A 23,876-nucleotide genomic window follows, 5' to 3' on the forward strand; every position below is an offset into this window, starting at 1 on the left:
AACATTTCTCATCTGAAGTGTCAGAGCTCAGGAATAATTTCTGTAAATTAATATTTAATGACGTTTAATGACATTATAAGGACAAATTAAATTTGTACCACTTTAATTTGGATCAAGAAAAAAAGGATTGTTTGTACTTCATCAAATGTGTCATTTAAAAAGTAAACATATTTGATGCACTTTCTGCAGTTACATGTTTTCTTTACTCGAGGCATGTGTCACTAAAATACCAAAAAAAAAAGTGTTATGTAAAGTTATTATGGAAGGATGCACAGAAGACTCAATCAGGGAGGGTTATGTTTTCCAAAGCCTTATTTTGGTCCATTAATGCTAAAATGCACTAATATGAAAAGTAGTTTTTTTTTAAACAGAAACTCACTCATGTGAACGTGGCATAAATTAACATCAGTTTTAAAAAAATTGTGTGAACTAGCCCTTGTAAATGCCTCTTTGGTGGTTTTCCTGACACATGCGATACACAAAACCCATTCTGAGCATGAAGTACACCTAGTAACAAGCAGAATGCAAATTTGTGCAAATATGTGAGTCAGGAGACAACAGGCGATTATTGAGGTGCTCCGTCTCGCATCATATGACCGACCACACTTAAACTGCACATAAAAAGCTTCCATTCAGAGCAGGTTGCCTGGTGCCGAGCTAACATATAATTACATTAAAGAGTCGTGCAAGCAGCCGGGAATTTTTACCGCTCCAAGTCTTGGCATAGACTCATTCTTCTAACATTTAGAGATAATGTCAGACTAGAATGTTGCTTATAGGGGCAAATTATGTGCATATATATTTATAAATTGTGGCAAGAGCAAGCTTGATGGGATGCAGAAATGGGGAGTGTATGGGAATGTGGAGAATGCCAATTTGTCTCAAGTGTCTGGACTGAATGTGATACAATGTTACTTAAAATCTGTGTAATATACTGCTGTAATTGGGGTTGGCAAAGTTATTAATGTTTTTACTGTCACATTAAACCAATTTATCATTTTAATGATAAATTGGTTAAATGTGACAGTATAAACATTTAATCAATTCATATTTTTTATCGAATTCCTCCTTAATGCTGTATAAACATTTTGGAGTTTTTAATTTATGTAAAAATATATATTTTGATAATTAAACATTACTATTAATTAACTTTATATTACTTATCACTTAATCAGCACATTAAAAAGTATCTTAATTGAGTTTACAGAGGTTACACTGCTGTGGATTGTCAGATTTATTTATAATTATTAGGTTTCAGTAATTCATTTCTCAAGTGAGTATACTTGTATTACCAGAGGCTGTGACATTAGCTTTACTTAATCTTTCTTAAAATTATATTAGTTTAATTTAAGATTTAAGTTTTAGTTTAAAATTTTTTAAGTTACAAAAATGATTTTATATTTAAAGAGACAAAATAAATGCAAGGAAAGTGTAAAGTAAAATAAAATGTCAAAATACAGGTGAAAAAATCATTCATTTGTCATTCAGTAAAAATTAAACAACATATTTATTCTAACTTGTACTTATTAAACTATATGGTAACACTTTATTTGAAGGGGGTTACTAAGACTGTCACAACACCTTTATAATCATATGAACCGGCTTTTATGCATGCTTATGACAACTGTCATTGTCATTAGCATAGTTATGTCATTTTAAATGCAAAGATGACATTGTTGGAGATGTCTTAGTCATGACAACTTGAAATTACCAAGACAACATAACTTGTCATAAATCTGTCATAAGCATGAATGTCACTCATTGATTCGATACGATTCACGAGACTAATTTCACAATTCACGATTAACAAAATGATTTGAAACAAATTTAAGGTTAAAGAGCCATTTCATTTTTTTTTCTTAAATGCTGCACTTTTTTTTTTGCAAATTAATATATTTTCTGCCATAACTAAATTACTATTTTAAAAACAAAACAAGTCTAAAAACAAAAAAGAATAATATGTGACTGTTGTAACGTGGAGACTGACACGGAGGGATCCATTTTGCAGTATTTATTAGACACAGTCAAACACAAACATCCAACACGCACTAAAGTGCGAACACACATCAACAGTAATCAATAAGGTCGTGGGGCTGGCGGCTGACAGACACAGAGTGAGTTACCAGGTATAGATCAGTGGCAGGCGGCGTGGTTCAGAATCCTTAAGACAGGCATGGGTCGAGGGCAGGCAGCGTGGTTCAGAGTCCGTGTAACAAGCAAGGGTCGTGGGCAGGCAGAAGGCAACTCAGAGTCAGAAACAGTCCGGGGTTATGCACAGGAGATCAGGCAGGAAAGAACGCTCAGTAATGCTGGGCGGGGCTAAACAAGACTTCACACTGAACAGTGGTTAGAGTGTGGCTTATATAGGTGGCGTGGGTCATTACCATGATTCAGTTCAGGTGTGTGCACAATCAGTCTATGTGGATGATGTAATGCTTGAAGTCCGAGGATGGCGGCCTCTGCTGGCCAGCGAGGGGAATGACTGGGACCGAGTCGTGAGAAGAATCGTGACGCCGGGGTCTTCCACGGGGGCGAGGGGCCGGCATCTCCGGATGTTGCAAGTGAAACTCATTCAACAGAGTTGGGTTGAGAATGTCCTTACGGTTGATCCAAGATCTTTCCTCCGGGCCGTACCCCTCCCAGTCGATGAGGTACTGAAGTTGTCCGCCCTGGCGTCTGGATCTCAGGGTCTCGTGGATCCGATAAGCCTCTTCTACGTCGATCATGATAGGCGGGGGACCCTGTTCACCGGCTGCCACCTCCCTATTCACCTCGGCTGGACCAACAGCAGGCTTGAGCAGAGAGACATGGAATGTGGGAGAAATACGATAATGGTTAGGCAGTATCAGTCGAAAGGAAACAGGAGATATTTGTCTTTCTATTTGGAAAGGACCCACGTACCTAGGGCTGAGTTTCTTGCAGGGTAGTTTCAGGCGAAGGTCCCGAGTGGATAGCCACACCCACTGTCCTGGGGAATACGTGGGACCAGAATGACGGTGACAATCAGCCTGTTCTTTAAATCTTCGGATGGCATGCGCAAGATGGGTGTGAGCTGCGTTCCATACCTCCTCACATTTCTTGAACCAGGTGTCAATGGCTGGAAGTTCTGAAGGTTTGCCAGACCAAGGAAATAGAGGGGGTTGAAAGCCGAGTACACACTGGAAGGGAGTCAGACCTGAAGACGGGTTTCTCAGTGAGTTTTGAGGGTATTCTACCCACATGAGGAATTAGTTTCATTCAGCTTGGTTAGAGTGACATTAGGTGCGAAGGAATCGACAAATCTCCTGATTGAGGCGTTCAGTTTGGCTGTCAGACTGTGGATGATAGCCGGAAGTGAGACTGATGTTAACCTGAAGGTTCTTGAAGAATGCGGACCACAAACGAGAGGTAAATTGGGGACCTCGATCTGAAACGATGTCTTCAGGTAGTGGAAGACACATTCGCAAAGTAGTTCTGCCGTTTCTAAAGCTGTAGGCAGTTTAGGTATGGCAATGAGTCGGCAAGCCTTAGAGAAGCGGTCAACAACAGTAAGTATGGTGGTATTTCCTTAAGATTGAGGTAGATCTGTTATGAAATCGATAGCTATATGCGACCAGGGACGATGTGGAACTTCTAGGGGTTGGAGCAGCCCGGCTGGACAATGACAGGAATGTTTGGCCATTTGACAGGGAGAGCAGTTGTCATTGAAATTGATTACATCTTTATTGATTGATGACCACCAGTAACGGGACTGGATAAGTTGGACGGTTGCTGTGCTACCTGGATGACCGGAACTGACATAGGATGGGCGTGTTGTAAAGCGGGACTTGAGTTGGTTGAGTGATCGAATGGCTTCTGGATTCCATTTCAGACGAGCGTTATTGGTCTTTACCATGGCTGTGAGGGGAGCGGCTACTGTACTGAAGTTTCGGATGAACCTTCTGAAAAAGTTTGCGAACCCCAGGAAACGTTGTAGTTGCCGGATGGTTTCAGGTCTGGACCACTGCGTGACAGAATCTACCTTCTGCTGATCCATGGCAACGCCCTCGGGACTGATGATATAACCCAGAAATGATATACATGTTTGATGGAACTCACATTTGGAAGCTTTGGCGTACAACTGGTTCTGGATTAGGCGTTTTAAGATGGCTCTGACATGTTGAATGTGTTCAGGTAAGGAATTGGAGTAGATTAGGATGTCGTCGATGTACACGATGACCCCCTGATTCAGCATGTCTCTAAATATCTCATTTATGAAAGCCTGGAACATTGAAGGACTGTTTGCTAGGCCGAAGGGCATAACCAAGTATTCATAGTGGCCATTTACAGTAGAGAACCCGGTTTTTCATTCGTCCCCCTGTCGGATACGAATGAGATTGTAAGCACTGCGGAGGTCAACCTTCGTAAAGTACTGTGCTGAGCGTAGTTGTTCGAGGGCTGCTGGGACTAATGGTAATGGATAGCGAAACTTGACTGTAATTTCATTCAGTCCTCTGTAGTCAATGCATGGGCGCAGACTACCGTCCTTCTTAACAAAGAAAAACCCAGCTGAAGCGGGTGAAGTGGATGGTCGTATAAAGCCTTTCTCCAGTTCCTCCGAGATGTAATTATTCATGGGCTAAGTCTCAGGTTGAGAGAAGGGAAAAATCCGGCCACGAGGATGCGTTGTACTTGGTAGTAGTTCAATGGCACAGTCATACTCACAATGAGGCGGGAGCTTAGTGGCTTTCTGTTTGTTAAAGGTTTCAATGAGATCTTGATAAACTTCAGGGATTTGACTTAATTCAGGGTCTTCACTACTGGAAATGGTGTTAATCTGGACAGGGAGGACAGACTGCAGGCAATGGTTAAGGCACTTATTGCTCCATTTTTATTGCTTCAGTTTTCTAGGAAATTTGGGGGTCATGAAGTTGTAACCAGGGTAACCCGAGGATAATGGTGTGTCGAGGAGAGTCAATCGCTAGGAAGGAGAGTTCTTCTTCATGGAGAGAGCCTGTTTGAAGAGAGATTGGCAGAGTTCGGAATTTTTTTGTGTCCTTCCCCCAGGGGGGCGCCCGTCTATAGCAGTGATGGCTAGGGAAGAATTACAGGAGGTTAGAGGAATGGAGTGGGTTGTGGCAAACGTGTGATCTATAAAGTTGCCAGCGGCTCTTGAATCAACCATGCCGAGAGTCGAGATCTCAATTTCACCACATCTTAAATAAACGGGTACATTTAGAATGTCATTGGAAATCGTGAACACGGTGGTTGCACTCACCGGAAGGGTCTTGGGCGGAGGTTTGGGTTGGGACACAGGATTTTTGTATGACCCGAAAGACCACAATACAGGCACAGGTGGTTTCTCCGTCTTCGTTCACGCTCCTCGGGGGTTAGTCGGGCTCTGCCCAGTTGCATTGGTTCAGTGGGACTCTCAGAGGATACAGGACTGGGAGTGACAGAACACAGGGGTTTACGAATGCGGAGTAAATTGTCTAACCTGATTGAGAGTTCAATGAGCTGGTCCAACGATTTCCCATCATCGCGACATGCCATCTCTTTTTGCAGTTCGTGGTTTAGAGCTTTCCTGTAGAGGTTCTTAAGAGGATCATCAGCCCAGCCAGTTTGCGCAGCCAGTGTGCGGAAATGTAGAGCGAATTCGGCTGCAGGTTGATCTCTCTGTTGAACACACAAAAGCTCCTCACCAGCATTACGACCACCCTCAGGATGATCGAACACAGTGCAAAAACGTTTGAGAAAGTCATTAAATGAGGGAAATATTGGGGTGCTGTCTGGCCAAACTGCAGTAGCCCAGTCTAAAGCTTTTCCCGTGAGCAGGGAACACACAAAAGCAATTTTACTGTTTTCATCCTTAAACAGATGGGGCTGTTGGGCGATACACAGTTTGCACTGGAGTAAAAAGCCTTTGCACTTAGCTGGGTTACCTGAGAATTTGTCGGGGAATGCCAAACGAACCCCGGAAACAGTCTGGGTCTGTGTAACAAAGGGTTGACTTGGAGAGTAATTGGCGGTGAGTTGCGCTGTGGAAGCAGCTTGCAGGTTTTGCAGTGATTTCACCAATTCATCTGTAAGTTAGGTTAAATGAGACAACTGTTGCTGATGTGTTGTTAATACCTGAGCTTGAGCTGTGACTTCGTGGGACAAGACCTGCATGGCTGCGGGATCCATGTTGGGTGAAGTCTTCTGTAACGTGGAGACTGACACGGAGGGATCCATTTTGCAGTATTTATTAGACACAGTCAAACACAAACATCCAACACGCATTAAAGTGCGAACACACATCAACAGTAATCAATTAGGTCGTGGGGCTGGCGGCTGACAGACACAGAGTGAGTTACCAGGCATAGATCAGTGGCAGGCGGCGTGGTTCAGAATCCTTAAGACAGGCGTGGGTCGAGGGCAGGCAGCGTGGTTCAGAGTCCGTGTAACAAGCAAGGGTCGTGGGCAGGCAGAAGGCAACTCAGAGTCAGAAACAGTCCGGGGTTATGCACAGGAGATCAGGCAGGAAAGAACGCTCAGTAATGCTGGGCGGGGCTAAACAAGACTTCGCACTGAACAGTGGTTAGAGTGTGGCTTATATAGGTGGCATGGGTCATTACCATGATTCAGTTCAGGTGTGTACACAATCAGTCTATGTGGATGATGTAATGCTAGAAGTCCGGGGATGGCGGCGTCTGCTTGCCAGCGAAGGGAATGACTGGGACCGAGTCGGTGACAACTGTGCTGGGATTTGACAAGAAATATCAGCATATCTATGTTTTCTGGCATAAGCTAAGGTCTAAGCACATTTACAATGTCATTCATTCATTCATTCATTTTCTTTTCAGCTTAGTCCCTTTATTAATCTGGGGTCACCACAGCGGAATGAACCATTTACAATGTCCCCTGCTGAATTAAAAACTGTTCCACTGAGGACTGAGATGGCTGGTGTGGAGAGGAAAACCTTTCTTAAACCAGAGAGTAGGGTATGCCAGGGTGGTCTGCTTCAGGGGACTGGCCACTGGCATAAAAAACTGATTATAAAATTATTAATTATATAGTAAGATAGAGACAGGAGTTGAACATAATTATGAAGGTTAATAAATGTCCTTGCTCTGTAAAACATCATTTGGGAAATATTTTTAAAATAAGAAAGAAAAAAACAAACAATCAACTAATTGGCTAATAATTCTGACTTATATATACTACAATATTTAAATAAATTTTTAACCAACTCACGGTGAATTGTTGCGTTTCTACTGATGATGCCATGATTGTGTCATGAATATGTTTCTTTTCACTTTTTTCAGTGGAACAAACTAAATTTGCCCTTAAAATTATCATCAAAAGTGTCATAACCCTATCAAAAAAACTTTTTACATTGTTTAAATTTTAATAACATTTTAGGCCAAAAAATAAAACAAACAAATAAATTACAGGGTGAGAATATGGTAAAGTCTGAAAACGTGGTAAATATCAGGCGAGGGCTTTTCTATTTCTGGATTGCTTTTTAAAACTTTTGATTGGGTTTAGGGAAGTGGGTTGGCTGGTAAACCGGTGCTTTTGAAAGGGTTATTGGTTGGGTTTAGGGAAGGAGGAGAGAGGGTCAGTCAATCAGTGAGTCAGTCGACAGCAACCTCTAGTGCATGTATGTGAGAATAACAGGCACGAATGCCCTTCGGTGGATTTGTGAAAAACCCTCCTGGGACATATTTGGTGCTCCTCAGAAATGTATATAGTGGTCCAATATCAGAATGCGTCTGGGCTGATCATATTCATGACTTGTCATGTCATGATTATCATGACAGTCTCATGAACTACCTGTTCATGTAAAGTGTTACCAGCTAGAATAATTAATTATGCATAATGGATTTGTTATATTTTAAATGATTTAAATATTCTTGAAATCTAGGGATTTCACATCATGGCAAAGGTTCAAAACGACTATTAAGTAGTATTTTGGGAATACATCATGATCCTTAAATGATACAGATTTTTAAAATTTCATCAAATAATCTGTGGTCCAAATTTGACTTAAAGATTTTTTTTGTAAATAAACTATTACATTACACTGAATGAATCTTTATGTATATCATGTAAAAGAAATTGTTATTTTTATTATTTATAATTAAAATAAATTATTCATAATTTTGTGGTGTTTAAAAAAGCACTTGCTCAGGACACATTCAAATAATCAGAAAAAAAATTACGTAAAACTGTATTACAGTTTCATTGTGTTGATGCTTAAACCAACCACCAAACCCAACTCCTAAACACCCACATCCCCCCATACCCCCCCCCCCCCCCTTTTTTTTTTTCCTCTCTCTTTTCGGGTAACACGTTGCATGCTTCCGGTACAGATTGGCGAGCTCCAGAAGATTGTGTAAGACATCTAAAAAATGCATTGCACTTTTGGTCTTTTGATCAGATTGTGTCCTTTTTTCAGCTAAGAGGTGATTTTAATCATCTGGACTGCCGAACTGTGATTGGCAGAGGGATTGATGACTCATGATGGGGGACGAGGGAGAGAGTTAAGTGGGTGGAGGAAACTGGGAGCCAATTTGAGTGTGAGGAAGCAGATTTGCCACCTCTCAGCACTGCATGTTCTCCTTTCAGCCTCTTTCTCTCTGTCTTTCCTCATTGCTTGTTCCTCCACTCCATCAGCTCTTTTTTTAATGGTTTTAGTGGAGTGAATGAGTAAAAAAGCACGCTCTCTGGCGCAACAATTAGCTCCAAACATTTGTCTTTCACTTGCTCATCTCATTTGTCCAGCTCTCTACTGTCAAACGTGCTGCACATTTTCCAGTTAAGGAAGGACCGGGAGGTTTTACTGAGGCCTGTTGTTAAAAGAGACTATTAACGTGAAGGTGAACAACTTTTAAGCTCTTCTCAGAAACCTAGCGGCGAAAGGAAAAGGTAAGTACCTCTTAAGATTGAAGTTTAGTGTGTTCGATTTGCTTGACTGACATTGTATGGCAAGCCGTTTTATTATTAAATCTACTAGTATCTGTCTTAATTCTACTACTTATTTTTTTTAAATACTGGAATCTTTTTCATACTTAATCATTGGTTACTAATAGTATAGGATACTAGTACTTCTTCATGAGATATTTGGTAATATTTATTCATCACTAGTGCATATTTAATACTGAATAGTACAGAGCTTGTACAGTTGTTGTAAGTCCTTGAAAATGCTTAAAAGGTTTGAAAAATGTTTGGTTTTTGGATGAAGTGCTTCAAACTGAAAATGTAATTATGTTGGTAAACAGATAATAATAATTAACTGCTTAGTTAAGGAAATCTTTTTGCTTTCACATAAAGTGAAAACTCTGGAGTCTGCATATGTACCTGTAGCATGATCAGCCGTTCTTCATCTGTGCTCTTAGCTTAAGCAGTAGGTGAAGACAAAATTTACGGAGATCACTGCTTTGTGAATGAACAATGCATGGAATTAAAATAAATATTAATTTAGGATGAAAGATCACACAAGATGTGAGTAAATTACATTTAAGACAGTAAAATACAGGAATTCAATGTTGGGCAAAAATGAGATTTTTCCTAATACTATACTGTAGAGTAATATAACAAATAGCATCAGATATAATGTGATGAGGTATGTATATGTATGTAAATATGTAATTTCAACACACTTGTAAAGTGCTGGAAAGTTTGAAATATCATCTGGTAAGTGCTTGAAAATACTTAAATTTGACTTTTAAAAACATGCAAGGACCATAAGAGTAACTAATGTAACTATCAGTTACTAAAATTGAGTATTTATTGAATAAGTACAAGTAAGGCTGGGCAATATTGCAAAACAATGATCATGATATATCATGTTTCATATCATTCCATGTAAATAATTATTGAACATTCAGGATTATTAGGATTTATACAAAAGTACATTTACTGAGCTAAATAGTTTTAAATAGTCAATAAATATCTATACCGATTTTATCGCCCAGCCTTAAGTACAAGTATCTAATAAATATTAACACTAATACATGGTCTGATACAGAAGTATCTAATACACTTAGTATATGGGTGATTCAAAAAGAGTACCACAATTTAGAAAATCTGTATTTAATCAAAGAAACATGATGGAACCTTGGGTAATTTAGCAATGTGAAGAGCACTTAATAGTTTTTTTCCAGTAGAAAACAAGTTGATAGATGTTCAATATGACCCCTCCAGACACTCGAGTGACATCAACCCGTAAGTTGTGGTATTCCTTTTGAATCACCCCATATTCTGTATATACAATATTAAGTGTTAAAAACAGCTTGCCATACAAACATAGATGGTTTGTCAGACCTGTAATGGTGATTTTTTTTTTTTTGTGTGTGAGAATATCTCTGTTTTATGGCTGCATCGCAAGCAAATGTGTCTTGAACGCAACCCATATGATTAACAGACCAGGCAAACTGCAGAGAGCTAAAAAAAATCCACAACCTCTTGTCATCTCAGCTGTTGAGATTTAAGCAGACTGACAGCACACAAATCTTAAAGTATCTCACAGCTGTGCGACATGCCTCTCGCTTTATTTTTACCCTCTGCTGTTGTTTTATTGGTCTACAGTAGTGGAGGGGCAGGTCAACATATAGTCTGGGCAGTATAGGAATTTATGCTGCTACATACTGTACATGTTTATCAACTTTGTTTGCTAGATCCTCAAAGTTCAGGGTCACTGTCTTTGCTGCTGGTAATTCTGAGACAGGAAATAGAGGCAGTATATTTTCTTATTTTCTAGCGTTGGGGTGGTTTATCGCTGTTGCGCATCTGGATGGGACTGTAAATCATGATTCTGTGAAGACGCGCTGTTGTCTTTATGGCGTGTGTGTGATGACTGTGCATTGGGCACAGATTTATCTTGCCACCCTTGTCATTCTGCACACGCCCAGGAGGGTGTTTCCTAATACGTACAATGTAGTCACCTGGCACTTAAACTTATAAGTGCACAATTTCTTAGAATAATGCTAATGTGTATGTTGGTTTCAAATTGTTTTGAAGGTAATCTAGTTTCAACAAAGTTTTCATTTACATGTATAAGTCTACATAATAAAATAGTGTTTGATTATTTTAATAGTATATCTTAAAGGCACAGTTCACCCAAAATTTAAGATGTGCTTTCTAACCACTTCAGGGTGAGTTCATAGTGACTAAATTCAAACTTTTGCGTGAACTATTCCTTTAAGTGGTTAAAAATGAAGAAAAATAACACTGTAAAGGCTGACGTTGAACACATCATAACTAAACAAAGGCCGCCAATGTTAGCATTCACATTAAACGCTAGAGTAAAAGCATAAAAAGAAAACTCCCTCAGTCTCTTTTTACATGCTGCATCACAGTCTCTATACTTGTGTAACAAGTGAGTGTCAGAAGCGAAAAATTGCGCAGCACTAACTTGTGCACTGGGGTTATTCGTTAAGAAGAGCAATCTAACGTCTGTTCATTTTGCTCAACGCCAGTGAAAATTGCTTGGTTGTAAATACTGAAAAACTTTTCCGAAAGCACTGAGGATAAGACAGAGCAAAAAATGTCCTTGTGTTTATGAGCCTTAAGACAGCCATTCATCTTTGGAACACAAAATAGTTTGTTTTGTATTAAATTTAAGAGATTGATTGTCATAGATCTAAATTATAGCACAGAAAGGATGAACTAATACATTTTTATTTGAAAAAAATATATATTTTGTTATAATAGGCGTCACAGTCTCCTCACAGCAAGAATGTTGCTTGTTCAAACCGTGGGTTTCCTCTGGGTGCTTGCGATATAGGTGATGAACTATAGGTGAATTGAATAAGCTAAATTGGCCGTAGTGTAGATTAGAGTGTGTATATGTGTTTCCCAGTGTTGTGTTGTGGCTGGAAAGGCATCCGCTGCATAAAACATATGCATAAGTTGGCGGTTCATTCCACTGTGGCGACCCCAGATTAATAAAGGGACTAAGCTGAAAAAAAATGAATGAATGAATCTTTTGTTAGTGAAATTTAGATCTGCGCGTTAGAAATGCATTAGATTTATTTAGTGCTTAGAATTATAAACCAACCAGACATGCTTCTGTTATTCTCATGAAAGCAAATACTAGAGGCATTTAGATTAGTCATGGCTGAAAAAAATGAAAATCTTCTTGCAAATTTTGCACTATGGTAAATGCTTTATGTAGACCAGGGATGCCAAAACTTTTTCACGTGAAGGGCCAAAAACCAAGTATTATTGAGAGTGGTGAGCTGAAGATAAATATAACAAACTATTTTACATTGAAGTCGCCAGTGGGTTTGGAGAGGAATCACATCATTCAGTTAAGTCACCTCTAATGGATATTTCGTGAGTTATCAGACCTTATCAGATACATTTGACCTATTTAAGCAGGATTTTTACAAATACTTGCTAGTTAGAGATTACTTTAATAATAAAAAAAGTAAAGAAAAAGCCATAACTCGAAAAAGGTTTCAGGCTGATCCTCCAACAAGAGCCAATGAATAGGGATTGTAAAGGAAATACAACGTATGGAGAGACTGACTTCTAACAAAAAATTTTATTAAAAAAAGTGCAACAAGTCCTGTCAAAAATGGACTGAGTATGTCATTGTAAACAATTTGTAATAATGTACTTTAAATGCATCATGACTTTGTAACCCATATGACAATCCAGCCTGATCTCACGAGAAAATGTAAGTATTTTACGTTTTGGCAATTTAGTGGCTAATTCGTACGAATTCGTACGAGTTCAGTCGTAAGAAAATGTACGATTTTAAAAAGGAGGCATGGCACCTAACCCCACCCCTAAACCCAACCCTCATTGGGGGATACGCAAATCGTACTAAAATGTACAAATTAGATCATACGAATTTGTACGAATTAGCCACTAAATGAAAAAGTTACGAATTGCCGTGAGATTGTGTTGGACAATCGCTTTTTTATTTGTTTTAATTTTTTTCCCCCTTCTGTCATTTTTTATCTTCTAAAAAAGGTAAAAAAATAAATAAACAAATAAAAGGAATGACAGTCTGTAAACCATCCCCCTCACTCTCCTTTTCTTCTCAGATGGGATGGCGGGCCAAATCAAAGTTTACCATTGGCCAACTTTGGGCCGTGGGCCCTAGTTTGGGCATCTCTAGTGTAGACCAAAAATACGACTTCCGCATGATGTTCACAACATTAACCAACTACCAAAATAAAGCAGTTCTCAGCCAATTAAGACCATAGGCTGGCATTATATAAATATAATATTACTGATCTAATTATCTATAAAATTAGCATCTATAACAGAGGTGAGTAGTAACGAATTACATTTCCTTCGTTGCATTTACTTGAGTAAAATTGTTGGGTAACATGTACGTTTTGAATACATTTAAATATGTCTATTTTTATTCAAGTAAATTATAAGAAAAATCATTACTCTTACTTTGCTACATTTGGCGGTGTTCCTCAGTCACTGTCAAATAATAATAAATATGATTCATATGACTTGTTTGCAAATATTGCAGGGTGCCACATTGGGTAGGTTGTGTCGCGAGAGGTTGCCATAGAAGTGTGTCTCCCGCTTTCGATTACAGCGTGCGCACCTATGTTGTAAGTCATTCACACTATTAACCATTAAAAAATCTAACATTTAAACATTATTTTTAACATAAAAACATTAAAATAACATAAAAATGGTGTTATATATAATGAAAAGAACCTAGTAACTATTTACTTGAGTAATTTTTTCATCAGATACTTTTTTACTTTTACTTTTTTACTTTTATTTTTTACTTAAGTACTTGTACTTTTACTTGAGTATAGATTTTGGATACTCTACCCACCTCTGATCTATAATAATTATGATCTGTTAAACTGGTAAAAACTAGTAAAACTGTAATTGATTATGACTAATTTCAGCAATTGATAATAGATGCTTTCCTGTAGGAGTCAAATTGAAGTGCAGACTTTTTGCATTCACAACAGCCACATTATATAAAATCCAGTATTTAAAAAGGCATAATGGAGCACAATAGATTAATGGATTAAAAAAGCAATATTCACATTCCGTTCTTCATACTTTCATGTGCAACAAATGCAATATTCTTGTCCTATTTTTCTCATTTAGTCTTTATCTTAGTCTTTATATTTCTCTCTGGCCTTGGCATCTTTTGTGGCACTAGCAGCATGAGAGCACACTGTGGTCTGAAGATAAGTCCAGAGACTAGTCAGTGAATGAGGAGTCTAGCCGTATTTAAAGAAGAGTGATTATGAGCTGAATGCGCAGATAGGAAAAGGCATGTTGAGAGGTGGCGAGGATAAAGCTCTGAGTCTACCTTTATGCACACTGCAGGCTGTGAATGTGGCCATTGATTTCTTTTTTTTTTTTTTTTTTTCGGGTGCGTAGGTGCCTCCTAAACATCACACACTCACAATCTTTCCTCTCTCCTGCTGCTTGCTCTATTTCCTGCTCTCCCAGTTACAGCCAATCAAAACTCAGCATGCAGGACTCCAGGAGATCTGAGTTCGTCACCCAGACGGCACTCGAGTCATGGATCAGTGATTCATAATGGCCCTCTTTAATGCCCCATACGTGTATAAACACACTATATTAAAGCGTCGTTAAACAAAGGGTCATGAGTCTGGTTCATTTAAAGGGGCCACTTCAGAATTTTTTCTTTAATTCACAGAAATAAAACAGGAGTTAAAAGTTGTCTTTTTTTTTTTTTTGTGTGTGTGTGTGTATGAAATTGTATGTATGGAATTAAGTGTAGGTTATGCAAAACAATATAAATTACAAAATTGACTTTTACTTTGCAATACTTTGCTTCCAGTATCCTATTTTCTTTGTATTTTTAACTAAAAAATGTAGCACAGATTTTTCTTTATGCATGCTTTACTAAAAACATTTAAGTAAACAATGCAGCAGTATTTGTTGTTAGAATATGATAACATGCTGACATAAATGAAATAATAAAGCACCTAACTAAACACAGAGACTTCAATACTTGATGCACAATACACAGTTATGATAACAATCAATGTTTTTTAGTAATGTGCCTTTTTGAGTAGAAAATTAACCCCAGATCAGAAGAATGATTGTAAGAGTTATTGTAAATATAGCAAAACATCGTAAGTAAAATAATTTCTACAAGATTGCATTGAGTACTAATATAGAATTTAGAATTAGTTTTTTGTTTTAAACATTTTTCCCCGTAGTATACTTCAAATAATGATTTTTATCAGTTTACATTAATTCTTTAAGCCTTTGTTACTTTTATGATTCTGTTTTTTCCTTCTTTTTGTCAGAGGCAGTGGCAATTAGATTTTTATGAAAATTTTCCCAAACTCCCTTTGACCCTAAGTGTAAAACAAGGTATTGTCACTATATCTAGTGTGGTTTGCACTCCCCCATTCTTCAATAACAGCCTCATCGCTTCTGTTTTATTTTTATTACTTTAACAACTCACAACTCAGTAAAGATAACAGTAAAGTGTTTCCGAATGTTGAGTTTGTTATGAAGGGGCAGAGTGAAAATGCTAAAATCCAAAACAATTTTTGATGCACAGTCGACAGATTTATTATATTTTTAAATCCATTTTCCTTTTTATTTTAATATTATCATGTTTATCGTACTTTATTTCTTTTATTATTCTTTTAAATGGCAAATATACACTGTAAAAAAAACAGTTAATCCAGTTTCAAACGAATTGTTTAGGTTAAATAAAGTTTAACTTAATATTTTAGATATTTGTGTAATGTAAGTTAAGATGACTAGAAAAGATTTGATTCAACTACAAAATTTAGGGCAGCAGAAATGATTTACAGTGTACAATTGTTGATGTGTAAAAGCGTTTAGACATATGCTAATGTTTCCGGCATGTGGGATTACTTTCATGCCAAAAACAAACAAAACTTTTGTAAAAAAATAACAGATATATACACTCCAGGCAATGTTGAATTTATTTAAAATTATTTTAAAATAAAATCCATATAAATCCAGATAAAATATGGACTAACCCAAACATTGAGTTAAAATTAGAACTATTAATTAATTAAAAAAAGTAACCCAGCTGTTGGGTCTCTATTACACCCAGAATTAGTTTGAAATAACCCAGCATTTTTAGAGTTGTATATATTTTCAGCCTGATCTTACAAGGAAAGTTGAAAGGCAAAATCAGTTAAATTCATATGAGTTGAGTTGTACAAACATGTAAGATTTTTAAAAGGAGGTGTGGCACCAAACCCCACCCCTAAACCCAACCGACATTGGAAGATGATCAAATCGTACTAAAATGTGTGATTGAGATTGTATGAAATCATACGCATTAGCCAATAAATCAAAACATTATGAATTGTCTTGAGATATCGTAAAGAGACAGTAAATTGTTTAATTAGATTAATGTATTAATGTAAAACTGTATTCTGTGTTGACTTCGCTTTCAGGTTCACTTTTGCTAAACACAGTTTGAGTGCACTGCCAGAATTTCCGTATTTCTTTTCTAAGTTTTTGTTTATGTTTGGCTAATTTACATTCACCATTCTGATGCAAATGGTGGGCTTAAAAGTGGTCTACTCTTATTGACTAGTTAGAAATTTTGTCAATATTTTGATAAGTGTGCTTTTGTGATTGTATGTAATCTGGTTAATGCCTGAACAATTGTATGCAATTGTTAGTTCACAGCAATAACTTTTTATTTTTATAACTTTGGATTTTTTATGATTCCTTAAAGTAATTTAACAAATGTTTTAAAATGATTATCATGAACTTTTCTTTTTACTTTATTCGTAGAAATTTTTACATGATACCAACTAGAACAAGCACCAAAACACTAGCATCCAATACAGCAATTATACAGCACCATTAAAGGAATCTCAGCCAGACTAATGGAATGAGAAACAAAATAGAATGACATGTAAAAAGGAAGAAGCAAAAAAACATTACAGGAAAAAAAAAAAAAAAAAATATATATATATATATATATATATATATATATATATATATATATATATATATATATATATATATATATATATATATATATATACATCTGAGGAGGAGCAGGGGCGGGGGCATATTTTAGCGTACATCTTCTGTTTGCCAAATCTAGAGAAATAGAAATGTTACCTTTCCAGCTTGAGGACAGAAACCATTTCAGTTAACCATTTAAAAAACTTGGAGGTGTTGTGGATTTCCACTCCATTAGAATCACTCTCTTGGCCAGCACCATGCCAAACACAAAGGAAAGTTGTTGATGTTTTAGTCAAGTTAGAGCCTGGTCTGAACATCCAAATAATGCTAATAGCATGGGCAAACTGTGACATCACCTTGTAGGCTAATCATCTGCAAGCAAAAAACTGGTTCTCTCAAAAAAATCCCTATAGGATTTTCCCATAGGCTTTTTGAAGATTGGAAATAATAAGCTCTGTGTTCAAACACAGTTCATTACACTTACACGTTGTGTCCAACCACATAATCCTCACATGAAATTACAACTTTGAGCACTTCTTTGTCTTAAATGCAAAAGCAAGAATTGAAAAGCTGACATTAGGCTATAAATGAACTATAGTGCCTTCGCAGCGCTTGCTTGTGACTTCAGCACCACCCTGCTACAGACAACTTTACAAGCTTTTTTTTTTTTTTAAATATGGTCCATGTCAAACATTTACTCTCTCTGTTTATATATTGTTTATATCTTTATGTATATATCTCTATGAAATTAGTTATATCTGTTTATATCTTTATGTTTATATATTATAATATAATATAATATATATTATAAGCAAATAATTACGCAAAAACACATAGACCTAGGTGCATTTTGGATCGCTTTTTATGTATGCGTTTTTTTACACATTTATTTACAAGTTTGCATTATTGAGAACAGGAAATGACAGGCTGCACTGTTGAGTAGTATCTTCATAATGTCGTTTAATTAAAATATAGGATCAACAAATTAATCTGTCTTGACGGTCTTTACAAGTCAAGGCATTATCTACACACAATATAAATCCAAACCAGATCAGCTCGATGATGTATAATGTCTCCGACACCGCCTGTAGTCCCATTTAGCAACTTGATAGCAACCGTCTTTTTAAAGAAGCATAACCGATTTTGAAAAAATCAAGAGCGAGATGTAACTGATGTGTTTTATTTCGTAGAATAAAGCATGAAAGTATCTTGAGTTTGTGTTAGACACAAACCTTATTTAAGCGATTTAACTAAAATCGACTTGACTTTAGGACCAAGGAAACCGTAACTGCTAAATTCTAACTCGTTTCTGGGTTTTTGCATACAAATTGATGTCATAGTTCCTCCACTCTATTCCACATCAATGTTGAACATTTTGTTTCTTTTTTCATTGGCAATTTAGTACAAAGACAATAATAATTTGAATGTTTCTCAAATATAGCTGACCACCAATTGTTAATATATTTGTTAAAATTAGTGTCACATCTGTAATCATACAATCTAATAAAAGCTTTTTTCTCAGTTCGACATCTTCAGATTTAAAAAAAAAAATTATAATGAAAAACAATATGTTAAGACAAGACTTTCATGTTCTCTTCCAGTCCTCAACATTCACTGCACCTAGGAGTCTTACGCTTGATTTTTCACCATGAATCAATGTCTTCGTTTAATGCGACTAAATTTATACTTCAAAAAAAGGATTGCTCATCTTTTTCTTCTCTGTGACGTGAAGCATGACGTACTTGAGTGGGCAAGATAGAGGTGTTGCATAAAGGAACAAATTTGAATCACAGCGCCTTTCATTGTTTAGGTGTCAAGGATATCAAATTGCGGCATGTTGCGACACCCCCTTCCCCCATCCTGTAAGACAGAGGCAGGCGGCCAAATCAACCAGACTGATACTCAGCAGTCCCACCGCCTGCCTCCAACACCTCCTGGCCAGAGAGCTGCTATTCTGAGGAGCCGTCAGTCAAACACAAGTGCTTCTGTCCATCGCTGAGGAATGAGGAAAAGATAGACGGGGGAAATGCCAGAGAGAAAGACTGGCTGAGAAAGGAGGGTTGCGGAGAGTAAGAGGCAGAATGATGAAAGGAAATGACAGTGGACACCAAAAAAATACTTCGGTTTTTATTGAATACTGTTGCAACACAGCCTGCAAATGCACACTGGATGAAGAGTCATACTTGTACAGCGTTTTTTTTTTTTTTATTTTCCTTCACAAACTGTAATTGTTAAGAATTGCTTTGGGCTTGTTTAGCACATGAGCACATACTTTGAGTCATCAGTGTCCTGGGACATCTTTTAATACTGTTTGCCTATTTCCAGCTTTTTTGAGAATTAAATATCAGCAAATTATTTAATAAATTAATAAAGAAGGATGGTTCTCTTTTTTTCTTTTACATTATATATTAATGTAATAGTGATTTTTAGAGCAAGAAAAAAATAAACATTTGGCACTGTTTTCACAAAAAACCTGAAGGTTAAAAGTAGCTCATAAATTGACAATGTTGGTCAGGGTGTCTGCGGGGTCACAAGATTTAAGAAACCCTTGAGTACTTTTTTTTTTTTGAGATTTTAACAGATTTGTGTGTGTTGAGCATCATTGAAGACAGTGTTAACACCTGTCAGCTTTAATTGTGGGGAAAACAGGATAATTTTGAGCTTTTGTCAGCTTCTGGGTTTAAAATCATTTTTGAAGTGGGATCAAAATCTGTGACTTAGCGCGAATCTGCCTGTCCAGTGATGTTGTGTTTGGTTTCTCGTTATTATTCATTGCTGAGTTTTCTTATCTTATATGAAGACCCTTCTTCTTAATTATTCACGACATTATGTGCTGTCCGAAGGAAGGCAGACCTGTCAAGCTGTGAGAGCCAATGACTGGGTGAGACCGCATCCATGGACTCTGCGCACGGCACATAGTATTTAGCTGTTATTGAAGGGTCGTATGTGGTTTTCCATGATCCACTGGAGGGGGGATTTGTTGCATGTTTTTCCCCGCGATACTGTCAGGGCCGATACAGCAAAATTGTTGGTTTTCAGCAAGCATTTTTGTTGGGAGAGATGTACGAGAATTGGAGAATGGCGGGCTTTGTCTTTTATCAGTTGAGTTTGTTACCATTCAGACACATTGCCTTTATGCGAACTGCTGTGTTTGCCTATGTTTAAAATCCTCCAGATTACCGGTAGGGCTAATGGTTGAAATAGACAGGGCAAGGTGTTTATATAAACACAAATATCTTTATAATAATATAACAAATTGTTGTTATGTGCATATGAAATTACGAATAACATGTGTAGCAGGGAATTGAATTGCTGTTTATTCCTTTGCATTTTAACTATGTAAACTCTAAAATCATGGGTCTCCCCACGGTTTGTGTCTCATTTTGTGAGCCATCTGACAGTAGTTCTCTCCCCTCTTTTTCCCCTGCTCTTCATGCCACACTTACTCCTCCTCCTGCTCACAGAGCTCCACGCCCAACTCGAAGCATTTTTTGAAAATGTTCTGAGGTAGACTTGAACTGAAAGAGGCGAGTTTCATGGCCCACTTAAAAAGTCTTAAATTCACTGAAATATTGTGTTGTAGGTCTTAAATAATTTATAACAGGTTTTAGTTTCACTACGCCCAAGTAAAGCTACTCAATCTGGCCAAAACTCAATCACCTATAATCCATCTCAAAACTTCTTTTAAATTTTTTTAAAAGTTTTTTTATTGCAAAGAGTTCACAACAGCTGTTAGACATTTTTACAGCAATTTCTCCAAATTAAATTTCCTAATCAGGGAAAATAAAACTAAAGCAACACACACTTTTACATGATCTTCCACTACTTACGGCCCAATAGAAGAAATCCTTAGTGTTTAGACATTTAGTTTATGTCTAAAATTTCATTGACAATGGTCTTAAAAGGGTCTTCTTAAATTAAATTTGAAAAAATCTGCTGAAAGCCTGTAGGTATTCTTCCTCTACAATTACTCTTTGTCTGGTCAGAAATATGTTAGAGCACCTAAACCCACATCTAACCCTAAGCCTACCCACTTCTCATAATCAGCAGGCAAATAAATGTAGATATGTGCATTTCTTGCAAAAACTGACCATAAAAAGCAGCACAAAAAGAGTAGTGTTGCATTCCAAGTCCTTAGAAGCCAAACAATGTCTTTATGCAACAAACAGAGGGATTTGTGAGGTTTTAATAGCTGAAAAAGATCTGGCTTTTGCTAGCGGATATCAAATTCAAACAGAAACTCTCAGACTAGCATGATGCAGTTGGCTATGAGACACAGAGGGGAGCAATAGCATTGGATGTGATCTGTCAAAAGACACACAGGGTGCAAATAGAATTTGACGACCAAAACTGACAAAAATGCGCTTTTTTCGGCTCTGGGATTTGAGTTGCAGATGGAGGCGCTGATGCCATCGACTCCTCTCAGAAATATGTCATTCTTCCTCAGAAGACTTGAAATATTTATATTTTCGGAATAAATTGCGACTGTACCTGCCTGTACCTGTGTTTTTTGCTGACAAATGGTTGAGATTAGGGCTAAGAGCTGGGTTAACTGCTAATAGTGTAATGGTAAAAAAAAAAATGTTTTGATCGTCAGGACTGGGATTGTGTTTTTTACAAAAGATATCGCATACAATATACAAAAAATACAATTGGTTAAAAGTCATGTTGAGGAACATAAAAAATGCCTATTGAAATACATTAGTTAATGGCCATGTTGAGGAACACAAGAAGAAAAAAAGAGAACATTTGTGTCTGTGAACACAAATCAATAGATTAAAAAAGTCTTTTCGTTGATCCCAGTTTTAAGAGCAAAAAATAATAACTTGACTTCTAGTTGATCCGTTGAAAAAGTGGCAGAAGGTCAATTTTTTTCTGGTGAATCATCTGTTGAACTGCATCACAGTAATCACAAAACTGCAGAAGACCTATTGGAACTCGCATGGATCTGAGTCAAGTTTGGAGAAAATAAAATCATGGTTTGGGGTTACATTCAGTATGGAGGCATGTGAGAGATCTGCAGATTAGATGGCAACATCAACAGCCTGAGGTATTAAGACATTTGTGCTGCCCATTACATTACAAACCCCAAGAGAGGGCAAATTCTTCAGCAGGGTAGCACTCCTCATACTAAAGCCTCCACATCAAAGTTCCTGAAAGTAAAGAAGGTCAAGGTGCTCCAGGATTGGCCAGCCCAGTCACCAGACATGAACATTATTGAACTGGTGTAAGAAGGAGGAGGAGCCATTGAAAATGAAGTCAAAGAATCTTGATGAACTCTGGAAGACCTGCAAGAACGCTTTCTTTTCCATTCCAGATGCCTTTATCAATACGTTATTTAAGAAATTGCAGAATTGTATGGATGCAGTCGTCCAAACTCATGTGAGTCATCAAAATATTCATTCTTTTTCCACTGCACCATGACTTTATATTCTATACTGTACATTATTCCTGTTAAGTGACAAGACTTTTGTCTAAGTAAAGTCAGACCTTACTGTCCTTACTAAGAATCAAGGCATGATCATATTTTATTTGGAAAAAATAAGCATAATCTAGAGGCCTTTGCCATTCATTTAAGCTACTTCTGATCCTACATAAATGATCAAATAGAAGTCAAGTTATTATTTGTTGTTCCTAAAACTTAGATAGGCAACAAGACTTTTGTCAGGTAGTATATAACAAACTACATTTTACCTTTATTCCTCAAAGTGGAATACAAAGTGGACAAAGAGTGATAAACAATGATGACATGATGTTTCTCTCAGAATGATCATAGACATAAAATTAAGAAGTATTATTAGCAATACATCAAATAGCTTGAATGTCAAAACAACAAGCAGTTGGTTATTCTGTTTCATCTCACCCATTTCTTTTCTGACTGCGAATCAGCAACCAGCTTCAGTATTGAAATTTTGAGGACTAAACTAACTTGTTTAATACAATTGAGAGCACTTTTGCCAGAAGTATGAATATTGTATTTGCATTTAAAATAAAATATAATCTCTATCTTACTATAATGAAAGATGATGACAGTAAGAAAGACCAAGACGGAGAGTAAAAGGGACACCTTTCGTCTTTGATTTTTCAACCGCCTGTAGTTTCCTTTGCTCAAACCATTTAGTTGCCAGTCACTGGTTCACTGATCATCTTTGTTCTTCATTCTAGCTCCCCAAACTGCTGTGCTTAAAATACACACTCAGGCAAGAACACAACAAATTAACTACCAGTTGACATGAAGCTCTAATCTTCCTGCTTAAATTTCACAACGGCGGTTGTTAGAAGAGACTGCATGCTATTATATGTCCATTAGAGTCAATCTGAGCACAAACCAGTTCACTTTTTAGTATACTGTTTTTTGTCGTGCAATTAGTCTTCAAAGTGGAGCCGCATGTGTCACCAAACAAGGGCTTCTGGAAAGGCTTGGTCGCCTGCATTGCGGATTCATGAACCATGAGGAGCTCTTTTTGGGGTTTAGTAGCCTGAATCTGAGCTGTTTGACTTAATTAAATGGTGTCATGCTAAGCTGAGTTATGGGATTAACTGGGTTATTGTGCTTTTACTGTAGTCTCTTATTGGCCCATAGTCCTTGATGTTTAAAAAGGGACAAAATGCCAGGGGTTTTGAGGGACTACGTTGGGAAGGAATGTGACTATTCTTGTTGCCCTTTTGATCTTTTATATATATATATATATATATATATATATATATATATATATATATATATATATATATATATATATATAGTTTTTAGTGACCTTGATGATCCACCATACATCTTCAATAGTTTGTTCTTAATGTATAGTTGCAAAATATAATTGTAAGCAGTGCTGTTTTTGCTTCGCAATACACAACTGATGAAAATTTTTAGAGCTGATACTTTTTTAATGATAAATTGTTTTGGTTTAAAATGTGAAATTAATTTTTGCTATAAAAATGTAAAAAAGATGTGTATTTAGCCCAAATTGTTTAGTTGCACTTATTTTTTG

The 23,876-nt window shown here is 37.0% G+C and overlaps 1 protein-coding gene across 5 annotated transcripts in view; it reads left to right on the forward strand.

The window, feature by feature from the left end:
- prickle2b (prickle homolog 2b) overlaps window positions 1–23,876 on the forward strand; it is a 190,700-nt gene that overhangs the window by 86,161 nt on the left and 80,663 nt on the right. For 2 of the 5 annotated variants that reach the window (XM_073915553.1, XM_073915552.1), the window contains one exon: window positions 8,728–8,871. The exons of 1 other annotated variant lie outside the window; for it this stretch is intronic. The gene's annotated coding sequence lies outside the window, so the exon portion shown is untranslated. Of the gene's footprint in view, window positions 1–8,489; window positions 8,872–23,876 lie in introns of those variants that run through there. 2 more of the 5 variants (XM_073915554.1, XM_005155827.5) reach the window with 2 other exon arrangements.

This window comes from Danio rerio, chromosome 11 (assembly GCF_049306965.1).
Source record: "Danio rerio strain Tuebingen ecotype United States chromosome 11, GRCz12tu, whole genome shotgun sequence".
NCBI classification, from domain to species: Eukaryota; Metazoa; Chordata; class Actinopteri; order Cypriniformes; family Danionidae; genus Danio; species Danio rerio.